The following is a 7858-nucleotide window of genomic DNA, read 5'->3' as shown; positions in this document are numbered from 1 at the left end:
CATTGTCACATTGCTTTCTGTTTGAGGTTGTGGGATTTACTTCCCTTTGACTTATTTGGATTTGACACACACAGTGGTGCCTTTTTTTTTTTTTTTTTTTTCCTCTCACAGATTTTACGTTAACCTAGGGCATCTGCAGTCCCATTATCAAAACAGCAACTCTTAAATTCTTGCAGGGTTTCTACATAAGGCCTAAGGGAGTTTCCAAGGTGGTATGGCTTGTTAAACAAGTTTATCCAGATTTCTTTGGGTCCATTTCTCATTCATTAGTGGGTCATTTTCATTAGCATTGTGAAGCTCATCCAGGGCAGTCAGAGCCCCAATACTAGTCAATGCCTCATCTGTGGTTTCTCAAAGGAGTTTTTCTTTCCCATGGAAATCTCCCTTTAAGTTCCCTCATAGTAGCCAGGACTCACTGCAAAATCCTGATGCCATTTATTGTCATCTCTGAAAGGATCTAGGGTTGGCATGCTACACTGTATAAGGAACTAAGACATAAGCAACCCATCTATGGTCATTCTTCCTTAGCAACTATATGTGCCTAAAGTCAAGCATTATACCCCACAGGTTTCTTCTCCCAAGTCAACTAACAAAAATTCTAATATTTTGCCTGATTTCAGCCCACAGTGGTCATAAATTTCTCTCTATTCTTCCTCAGAATATCTCTTTTGAATGAAAGGCAGGTAAAACTTTCTGCCATCAAACCCCAGGACAAATCTTAGTACCGGATTTTGCAAAGCCACAAAACCTGAGGATGATCACCAGATGGGAGCCCAATTTTCACCTCTTACAAGAGAATTAGCAACACCAAGAGTGCCATATAAATAGTTGTCTTTATATTTATGTCCTAGTGCTTTGCCCGAAACCATCTCCTCAATTCCTCTTAATTAAAAGGTAATAGGAGAGGACTCTACTTACCTACTTGACCATACATGAACTTTCTTCTACTTCTATTAATTGGCCAATGAGATCACAATCTTTCCTCTTGCAGAAAGCTACATCTCCATCATCATTCCATTTCTCAGAAGAAATGGAAAGGTTTGAGATTTCACCTAACAAATTATTCTGCCTCTGTTTCATGGATGCTCACAGAAGACAATAAATCAGCCAATCAATGTCTTAGATAAAAAACAAAGGACTTTATCTCCAGTGACTGTTCTAGCCCAAGTATCACTGTTTATGCTGGTTCCTCAAGTTCCAGTTCCCATAGGGTAACACGAAGAGCTTCACATGGTATCTATATATGTATTGGATTACAATACAAGGGAGAAAACATGAGTTAGAGAAACCAAGACCTTTCTAATAGGTAGAAAGCATGCCTGATTTTTACCCAAAGGGAAAGATATTTTTGATATCTGGACAATAGTATTAATGACAATAACAATAAAAATCAACAAAAACCAACCAAGAAACAACAAAGCAAAAACAAAAAAAAACTCCACCACAAAACAAACAACCAAACAACCAAACAAACAAACAACTGCTCTTGCTCCAGAGGAAAGAATTACCTCTAGATTCTGAGACTACTTGCTATGCTAACATCCTTGAAATAAGAATCCAGAACAAAGTCCCAAGCCTCTGCTCAGAAGACATCCAGAAATGTCAGAGACCCATGAAGAATTGTCTCCCAACCTTACCTGGAAAATATATATTAAAGTGCATGCTGTCTCTATCTTTGTCTCTGTCTCCATCTCGCTCTCTCTTTTCCACACTCACACATACACAGCAAATGTTAAAGTAGTGTTTTTGAGGTGTCTTACAGCTTTAAAACAACTCCCTGAAATTTTATAATAAAAATATCAGGATGTTCATTTGAGGTTAACCTCAGAATTTCTTTAATAGCTGATATGATAAAAAAAAACTCTGATTTTTTTTTAGTAATAATTAATAAGAAATGGAATGAATTCTAGCCATATTCATAAACTAGATAAGAGGAACGATGGTGGAGAATAAATGGGAGACTGATATGTGACAATGTTGAAAGTTACAGAATTAGGAGCATTATGTGTAGCTAAGCAGATATCAGGCTGAGGAAATAGGCTGGAATGAGAAAGTTTGGCAAATATTTGAAAAAAGAAAACAATTCGAGTTAAATTTATAAATGTAAAGAAATCCAGTCAGTTAAGGTGATGGAGGAGGAGTGAGGGTAAAGCAGTCTTGCTTCACTGAGCAAGATAATAGTCTGCTCAGAGTATTCTGGACCCTGGAATTTTAGAGACTAAAGATTTAAGGTGGCTATAAAAGAATGAATTGTAGTAGTTGACATAGGAAGGATGAATAAGGATATCAATTGAAGCCTACTCAATGTAAGAAAAATCTGGCAATGTTTCAGAGATGATGGTAGTCAAAAATATATATATGGAAGAAGAAAAAATTCCTCTCAGAATTTTTCAGTACAGAAGCCATTTAACTCAAATGGTAGTGAAGGTCTTTGGGACAGCCAGCTATTTCACAGGACATAAAGATCTTCTCCAGTGGGAGGTAACAGATATAGCCCTCCCAGCTCCTGTCTGAAGATATACACAGCACAAGTTTAGGAAATGCCTATTATTATATTATTTTTATTGTACCATAAATATTCATAGCATCATACCATGGAGGAAAATTGTGATGAAGGAGAGATAGATTCCAGCATCAATGAGCTTATGGAGCAATGTAATATGCAGAAGGAACAGAAGGAGAAATGTAATATACTGTCTTTTAATTTTTATTTGAGACTGATGATCATGACTATCTAAAGCCAGGCTCATTAGCAGAGGAGCAAAATAAATTATATTAGTACAGGAGGGAAGCATACTACAAATCCCAAACTCTAGTTTTGACAGACTTATTTATTGCATAAATATGATGAAAATGTAATGATTACCATTTATAATTATGCTTTGCCGCCAGGTTTCATTTTCCCTTTTTAGAAATGCACACATGTAACGTGCAAGATATATTGAATAAAGCTAGTTTTTTTTCTCAAGAACAAATATCTCTGTATGGTCAAGTGTCTCAAGCAGGGTATACACATAAGAATGGGCACTTCCTTTTTGATATTTTCATCTGGATCTGCCTTGAAACCGAGAACTCAAAGGAACAGTGCAGAAGTTTAATATTATCAAGACTTAGTCTTCTTAAAATCTCTAGCATAACCCCATAATGAAATAGAGGTCACTTGTGCTTAGCTTTCTCAGAAGCCACCTACCACAATTGCCCTGAATCATGCTGCCTGTGTAATTTATCTTGCAACAAAATCTAAGTTTATTTGTATCTGTATTACAGAAGCTAAACACATCTAGAGAGTAGGACTGTGGAAACACATTTGTATAGATATGTGTACATTGTCAAGTACACAACAAAGCAGATTTGTTTTGAATTGCAACTTTGGAATATAGTTCTATCAGTAGCTTTGTGTAGATGTGAGTATATGGAATTGACTTTGAATTCTAGTAATATGGGTCCAGTCTGATTTTAATTGCTACATCTCTAGGGAAACCACTGAAGAAAGTCACACTATCAAATAAATAATAGTTTTATGAGCTAACATTTATTCAGTCTTTTCCGTGTATCATGCATAAGATAAACATTTATATGGAATTTTTTATTCAACTCTCACCACAATCCTATGAGGCAGGTACTATTAACTATTATCTCAGTTACATACATGAGGAAATGCAGGTTTAAAAGGTTATGTAACTTTCCTGAACTCGCAAACCATTTAAATGATATTATCAGGGCTTAGGCCAACTTCTCTTTGACCTTGGAGTCCAAGATCTTCATCAAGATCTCTGCATGTCCTTGAGAAACACCTAAACACAGTCTAGGATTCTGTAAAGAAATAAATCTAAAATTGATTTTAAAAAGAAAATTGAAGCATGCAATTCAGTTAACTCAATTTGTTAGAACATGTTATTTAAAAATGTTTTCTGTTACACTTTCCCACATTGGAAAGTTATCTTTATCAAGAATCCTGAGTCACAGAGTGCAAATCCAACCTGGGAAACTGCCCTGCAAATACAAGCTGTTTCTTTTGAAAGGGCCCTGCATCATTGTGGGTGGTTTAGCATGAAACATCACCTTTTTCAGAATCTAACATTCAGTCCATTATAATCCCAATGGTAAATTTCATATCTCAACATTTTTTTAAGATTTTATTTGTTTATTTGACAGAGAAAGAGAGGGAGAGCCCAAGAAGGGGGAGTGGCAAGCAGAGGGAGAGGGAGAAGCAGGTTCCCTGCAGAGCAGGGGGAGCTCGATGTGGGACTTGATCCCAGGACCCTGGGATCATGACCTGAGCTGAAGGAAGACACTCACCCAACTGAGTCACCCCGGTGCCCCAAGTATCTTAACTTTATAGCTAAGTCTCTCAATAATAGTTCATTATGAAAAATAATTTTAAAAAGTTAAAGAAATACATTAAAAAGGCTTCAAATTATGGAATCCATGTTTAGATGTATCATTGAGTACAGAGCAGTTATACTTAGCAGTCAACGTACATTGATCAGAAATCATAGTTCATTAATCTTGCAAAATGATTTACTCAATAAAATCTTTAAATGATCTATATAAAAATACAGGTGAAAACTGAACAGTTACATTATTTAATTGTGCTCAATTATTTTACTGTGAAAATAAAATAGACTCTGATTAAAATTTTGATGGAGTAAATTAATCACTACTTTGTATGATCATTAAAAGACAAGAGTATTAAAAACTATATAGCTGTAATAAGTTGTTAATGGATACACAAGGTAAAAAGATGTAAATTATAACATCAAAAACTTTTATATATGTGTTCGGGGATGGGAGAGTTAAAATGTAGAGCTTTATTATGTATTCAAAGTTAAGCTGTTATCAGCTTAAACTAGACTGTTGTAAATACAAGATCTTTAAATACACAGAATGAACTAGTGGTTGCTGAGAGGAGGTAGGTAGAGGGATGGGTGAAATAGGTTGAAGGGGATTAAAAGGTAAAAATTTCCAATTACAAAATAAATAAGACATGGAAGGGTGCTTATATGGCATAGTCTGTTAAGCATTGGACTCTTGATTTTGGCTCAGGTCATGATCTCAGGGTTATGGGATGGAGTCCCATGTCAGACTCCATGGTAAGTGCAGAATCTGCTTAAGATTCTCTCTCTCCCTCTCCCCCACTGTTTGCATGCTTTCTCTCTGTCTCTAAATAAATAAATAAAATCTCAAAAATAAACAAATAACTAAATCATAGGAAATACAGTCAATAATATCATAACTTATGGGTGACAAAGAATAACTATACCTATTGTGGTTAACATTTTATAATGTATATAACTGTCAAGTCACTATGTTGTACACTTGAAATTAATATAGTATATGTCAGTTATACTGCAAATTATATTGCAAAAAAAATAAGTAAAAGTTGTATTCTGTAAGTCTCTCGGTAACTACAAAGCAAAGGCTATGGTAGATTTGCAAAAGATAAACAGAAAGGAATCTAGGCATATGAGTATAGAGAATCAACACATCACAAAGGAAGAGAACAAGAAAAAAGGAAAGGAACAAAGGGATTACAGAACAGGCACAAAATAATTTTTAAAATGACAATAGTAAGTTCGTACTTATCAATAATTGCTTTATTTGACAGAGATCACAAGTAGGCAGAGAGACAGGCAGAGAGAGAGGAGGAAGCAGGCTCCCCGCTGAGCAGAGAGCCAGATGCGGAGCTCGATCCCAAGACCCTGAGATCATGACCTGAGCCGAAGGCAGAGGCTTAACCCTCTGAGCCACCCAGGTGCCCCTTAATAATTGCTTTAAATGTAAATGGACTAGTTTCTCCAATCAAAAGACACAGAAAGGCTGAATGGATAAGTAAAATAACACCCAACTATATGCTGCCTAAAAGAAACCCATTTCAGGTTTATGGATACACAGACTGAAAGTGAAGGGATGAAAAAAGATATTCCATGCAAAAGGAAACCCAAAGGGGGTCAGAGGTGACAATGCTTAGACAAAATAGACTTTAAGATAAAGAGTGTAATAAGAAACAAAGGTCATTATATACTGATAAAGGGGTAAATCCAAGAAGAGGATATAACATTTGTAAATATTTATGCACCCAACATCAGATCACCTGAATATATAAAGCAAATAGCAACAGATCTGGGGATAAATAAACAGCAATATAATAATAGTAGGGAACTTTGATATTCCACTTTCTTTTTTTTTTAATATTTATTTATTTATTTATTTATTTATTTATTTATTTGAGAGAGAGAGAGAGAGAGAGAGAGAGAATGGGGGAGAGATACAGAGGGAGAAGATGAGAGAGCATTTCAAGCAGACTCCCTGCGGAGTGTGGAACCTGGTATGGGACTTGATCCCAGGATCCCAGCTGAAATCAAGAGTTGGCTTCTTGGGACGCCTGGGTGGCTCAGTTGGTTAAGCAGCTGCCTTCGGCTCAGGTCATGATCCCAGCGTCCTGGGATCGAGTCCCACATCGGGCTCCTTGCTCATCAGGGAGCCTGCTTCTCCCTCTGCCTCTGCCTGCCATTCTGTCTGCCTGTGCTTGCTCTCTCTCCCTCTCTCTCTCTCTGACAAATAAATAAATAAAATCTTAAAAAAAAAAAAAAACTTAAAAAAAAAAGAAAGAGTTGGCTTCTCAATGGACTGATCCATCCAGGTGTCCCTGATGTCCCACTTTCAACAACTGGTAGAATAACCAGACAGAAAATCAATAAGGAAACATTAAACTTTGAGCATTAGACCAGATGAACCTAAGACATACACAGAACATTCCTTCCAAAATCGATGAAACACACATTCTTCTCAAATGTGTGGAACATTACCCCGGATAGATCATATGTTGAGCCTTAAAGAGGCCTGGTAACCATGGAGACATGGTCAAGTGGGGCCAAGGAGACTCATCCTGGTTTGTGGAAGAGCAGGAGTTTGGACCAACATGAATATCTGGCACTGGACAGAATGGGTTTTCCCAGCCAGTCCAAGGGGAAGCTCTGTGAGATCCTGGTGGATGTTGTTATAGAGAATGAAAGAAGCATAGAAGGCAAGTGTTCCAACAGCTGCCACAAAGGAAAGCCAATTTTCTTCTATCAGTGGAACACCAAACTTGGCTGGAAAGGTACAATTAAAGAATCTGGTGTGAAGCACAAAGGATAGATTGAAATAGCCAATTTTTCTGAAGAAAATGAAGTAGATGACACCGACATGAATTTGAGCCAAAAGAAAGGTGATGAAGATATAGTGAAGGATATTAAAAATCTTTTAGGCTCCACCAAGTCAGGGAAGTCCCTGGAGATTATCTGAAGCCATATTAAGACAGGATTTACAAGGGAAATGGTTTTGCCATTGTGAAAACTTTGGCAACCCAGGAATTGACTGCTAAAAGGAAACTGAGTGAGAATAACTCACAAACCTCATCTCCAGTGGCATTGGGAATGAGGATTCCCACTGTGGCACTACTCATGATGGAACTGTTCGGCACAGCTGTAAAACAGCTGTGCAGAATCTTCAATGGGAAAGATCTGGTGCAAAAATTTTCTGAAAAGGGAGGGAAATTCCAGATGTTTGATTGACACATGTGAATATGTGAAATTGTTAACAAATAAAAAGATCATCATGAAATAGAGATGTAGGAACTAGCTAGAAGAACACTATGCAACAGTTGCACTGAGTTTTGTGTCTGCTTCAGGGCAAATGGAATTACAGTTGAAACATAAAGGAGTTTCTGTCTCTAAAGAAGGAACATGAAATTCTGTTAGCAGAAGCCAGCATTTTGAAGAAATAAAAGGTTTATTGCAGCTGACCACCTTAAACGCCTAATTGGAAGATTTTACCTTGTGTAAGCAGAAAAGGCATCAAGTTTACTTGTTCCCTA

General features: G+C 36.8%; 1 pseudogene; it reads left to right on the top strand.

Moving 5' to 3' along the window:
• Positions 1 to 6860: 6860 nt before the first annotated feature.
• On the top strand, positions 6861 to 7623 carry LOC111158753 (annotated as a pseudogene).
• Positions 7624 to 7858: the final 235 nt, after the last annotated feature.

This window comes from Enhydra lutris, unplaced genomic scaffold, assembly GCF_002288905.1.
Source record: "Enhydra lutris kenyoni isolate GAN:26980312 unplaced genomic scaffold, ASM228890v2 scaffoldscaffold63, whole genome shotgun sequence".
NCBI lineage: Eukaryota > Metazoa > Chordata > Mammalia > Carnivora > Mustelidae > Enhydra > Enhydra lutris.
This window is presented reverse-complemented; position numbering and strand designations above follow the sequence as displayed.